Source organism: Lathyrus oleraceus, chromosome 7 (genome assembly GCF_024323335.1).
Source record: "Lathyrus oleraceus cultivar Zhongwan6 chromosome 7, CAAS_Psat_ZW6_1.0, whole genome shotgun sequence".
NCBI classification, from domain to species: Eukaryota; Viridiplantae; Streptophyta; class Magnoliopsida; order Fabales; family Fabaceae; genus Lathyrus; species Lathyrus oleraceus.
In genome coordinates, this window is record NC_066585.1 from 215,838,533 (window position 1) to 215,843,133 (window position 4,601).

The 4,601-nt window shown below is 33.0% G+C and overlaps 1 pseudogene; it reads left to right on the top strand.

Moving 5' to 3' along the window:
• The first annotated feature begins 432 nt into the window (after nucleotides 1–432).
• Nucleotides 433–4,601, top strand: part of LOC127103002 (thioredoxin M3, chloroplastic-like) — a 4,439-nt pseudogene continuing 270 nt past the window's right edge.

The following is a 4,601-nucleotide window of genomic DNA, read 5'->3' on the forward strand; positions in this document are numbered from 1 at the left end:
ATGAATGAGAGGATAGGAGATAACCGATCATGCTGATGTATTATGATAATTTGTAACTATAGATTAGGAGCATCATAAACCTAAAGATCATTATGATCTTTTTATCACTTGCGTAGTTTCATTTTCAGAAAATTTGCAAGGCCTTATTGATCATTTTACTGATTCTTAGTTTGAGTTGCTAGTTGTATTGCAAAGGCTTTTTAAAGCATACTTAAGTATAAATGTTTCTTCCTGCAAAGGTCTTAATTTTGTGAATTTTGCAATGTCAATGAATATTGAACTTTGAATCATTATATGATGGTCTTTTAATTTATGCGACTTTGTTGCCCTACAGCTACACCAGTTAACAAGGACCTGTGGGATAACTCGATTCTAAAAAGTGAAACCCCAGTCCTTGTTGAGTTCTATGCAGACTAGTGTGGCCCATGCAGGATGGTACACCGAGTTATTGATGAGGTTGCAACAGAGTATGCTGGAAGACTCAAGTGCTTTGTACACAACACAAACGCTGATATGCAAATTGCTGAAGAGTATGAAATTAAGGTTGTACCAGTGGTTTTATTGTTTAAGAATGGCAAGAAATTTGACGCCATAGTTGGCACCATGCCAAAGGAGTTTTATGTGTCTGCAATTGAGAGGATGCTCAATTGAGAGATAACCTTTTGTTGTCAAGGTCATGTTGAATTTTGGTTAAAATTTCAGGTTATCTTGTCTGGCTGCTCAACATTACTGAGTTCTTCGTGTAAATACGTGATTTACTTTCTCTTGCAATATCTAGTAATGAATGTTCCACCTTCTATCCCATATCTTCTTTGAATAGCATTGTTTAGGTACATGTTAAATTTGTTTGTTTGTTTGGTACCTGATTTGAACAACATATTTTGTTCTGCAAGTACAATGTGATTTGCTTAGAATGTGCTTACTTTCCCTTTACTCAAAATTATTCCCTTGTTTTGTGACTCAGGTCTATTGATCAAGCATGCGATTTTGGCCAATGCAATAGCATGAATTCAAATTCTCATGATGTGATATTAATTTTGATTACAGAAGAGGTAACTGATATATACCTACCTTTTAATTTTTATAATAAAATAGTATTAGTGAATTCGTGGTTATATATTAGTTTTCAAGGTTTGAACTATAAACATCTTTCTTAAAACTTGTGTGTTCTTTAGTACGTAAACTGATCTAATCAACCTTAATTATAAAGAGGCCTAAGATGGAACTTTTAGCTTAAAAATGCTCTTTAAGTTGTAAAAAATAATATTTTTCCGATTTTATTGATTAAAAATGTTTTTTTTTGTTATAGTAAGGACCGAAGAGAGTACTATTAAATAAAAAGGATTGTTCTGATAAATCAATTCAGTTGATAGTTATGCAGAAATATCATTTGTATGATTGCAAATTTTAATATGCAACATTTCACTTATTCATCTTTAAAAGATAAATTTTAGCAATTTAATAACTTAAAAAAAAGTTTACACTAATATGCCACTATTATAAAAATATTTTATAAGTTTATATAATATATATATATATATAATATATATAATATATATATATATATTATATATATATATATATATATCCTTTGTTTAGCTTATGTTACTTTAGCACGCACAAGGCTTTCTCTTGGGCTACCTTACAATGAGACGATTTACTTCCTTGTTGGTTACTTTGTATATCCGTTACATTACCCAATTTCAGAATCAAATAAACTAATCATTGATCCAACATATAGTGACATTTTCCTAATCAAATTCAAAATACATTAAAACTGTGATTATTATTATGCACCACGAGTCTTAAGTGGTGAAGAATAAGTAAGAATGGAGCTTTCCTACCCTTACTCTGATTATATTGGACGCGAGACAGTTGACTTGTTGTCTAGAATCTTTACCTCCGCCCATAGACTTTAGTACAATCTAATCACAAACTGTTTTTCGAAAACTCTTATTCAAGGTAAAAACAATACAACCCATCAAACCTTATTTTTTGTGCCCTAAGGCATCACCCCGAAAACCATTTTTTCAAAGGTAAAATCAACCAACACTCAAGCACTTTCTACTCCAAACTACGGAGCTCTGATTCCTCATCACCCGATGAATGATACGTAGGCACAAGGGCCACAATACTAGACGAGGACAATAATAAAAAACCCAAAACACTCTCTTTCACACTCATTTTTTCAAATAAGAGTAAATAGAAATAAACAAATAAATACCCACATACGTAAACAACACAAATGGTTCCCATGGAGTACTATGGACGTGAGGGGTGCTGATACTTTTTCCTTGCGTAATCGACTTCCGAACCCAAGTCTCGGTTGCGAGATCGATTCTTTATCCGTACCTTGGCGCTTCCTGTGCACACCTTTTTCTTTCGAGAGTTTTATCGACCATTTCCCCTCTTCTCTCCCATTGAGGAAATCAAAATAAAATTCGGTGTCGACCCTTCTAATTTGCCATTTCTCTCCCCTTTTGAGGGTAAGGGCACTCTTTTGTTCAGTCTCGATTTCCTCGTTATCCGATTCGAAACCCCGATAGCGACTCCAATTACCTAGCAAAATATGAAACAAGTAATAATGTGACATACTGGTCTTTTGTGGAACCTCATATTTGAATAGTCACTCTCCTACTAACTGATGTTATACTTTACTTTCTAGATAATTTTCTGACCTTATTTTCTAGATAATTTTCTGACTTTGTTTTTTTTTCTTTTAATTTTCCCATTTAAAAAAATATATAATTTTTTCTAAAAAACTATAGTAGATTGGATTTTTTTTAAAAAGAGGTTATTTCATAAAAAAAAACTCATATTCATGAGATGAAAAAATAGAAAATTAAGAGAAATTTGAGAAAATGTTTAGTAGCCGCAATATTATTTCCCATCCACCGTTTTCCTCTCGTGCTTTTATTCATCCTCTACGTCTGTGGTCCCATTTTGTGTGTGAGATTCTCTTCTCTTCCCATTCGTTACTCTCACTTTCACCATCCCTCTTTCTCTCATTTCCCCTTCTTACCTTCACTTACCTATATTTTCTTCTTATTCTTCTCCCTCTTCACGCCTTAATCCTCTTCCCTCGTTTTCCTTCCCTTCCCGAATTTCCCACAAACCCCTTCACCTTCACCTTCAAAACTCCCTTCTTTTTCCCAAGATTCGCTTTCTGCTTCAACAAACCACATGTATTTCTTTCCTTTATTCTTTACGATAATCAATTTAATAAGAAATGCCAAAGTTGATATATTTTTCTTTACTATTTTCGGATTAATTTGGGGTTTCGTGTTTCGAACCAAAAACATATAAACACGAGATTTGAATCAGTTAGGTTTTATTTGGAGCTAGGATCAGGATTCTATTTTTTATTGTGCATTCAAGATCCAATCCTTTGGAATTTTTATAAATTTGAAATTAAAATCTAGGATGGCTTGAATTGCATTTGTAACGCTTTCTTGCTTTGGAGTTTTTGGATGATTATAGACTAATTCTGTGTCTTTATTGTGCCTAAGTTAGTAATGCTACGAATATTTTTATTTGCCCTTTTTTGCTCAAACTTTTTTGTTTGATTTTCATTCTTTATACCTATTCCAATCACTCTTAGTTTTTTTATTAAAGCTGTGTGAAATTTGTTACCTATGAAGTATGAAACACGGAAACCGGAAACACAACACTCACACTTCTACACCGTTAATAATTTGAAAAATTGAATACAGTAAACAAGTGTCGGTGTCAATTTCAGATACTGACACATAGACACACCTTTTTTTCCAGAGTATATGTGCTACATAGTGTGTTATTGTGAATTTAGCAGTAATAGTTTTGAAGTGTTGTGAGGTGTCACTCAAGTACTTGTTTATAATCTGAAGAGCTAAGATGAATCAAGTTTCTATAAATATTTCTGTCATTTTGGATCATGGATGTTCAGTTTGAGGTTAATGGTATGTTTTATTGTAAGAAATAAATATGCCAATATTCATATTCATCAATGTTGCTGTCATAAAAGCTTTAATCATTTGAGTTGAGGTTTAGTTTTTCATAATTTGATTGCTGTGAATTGTTTTGTGCCCAAATAAGCTAGTAGAGTAGATGAATGAGAGGATAGGAGATAACCGATCATGCTGATGTATTCTGATAATTTGTAACTATAGATTAGGAGCATCATAAACCTAAAGATCATTATGATCTTTTTATCACTTGCGTAGTTTCATTTTCAGAAAATTTGCAAGGCCTTATTGATCATTTTACTGATTCTTAGTTTGAGTTGCTAGTTGTATTGCAAAGGCTTTTTAAAGCATACTTAAGTATAAATGTTTCTTCCTGCAAAGGTCTTAATTTTGTGAATTTTGCAATGTCAATGAATATTGAACTTTGAATCATTATATGATGGTCTTTTAATTTATGCGACTTTGTTGCCCTGCAGCTACACCAGTTAACAAGGACCTGTGGGATAACTCGATTCTAAAAAGTGAAACCCCAGTCCTTGTTGAGTTCTATGCAGACTAGTGTGGCCCATGCAGGATGGTACACCGAGTTATTGATGAGGTTGCAACAGAGTATGCTGGAAGACTCAAGTGCTTTGTACACAACACAAACGCTGATAT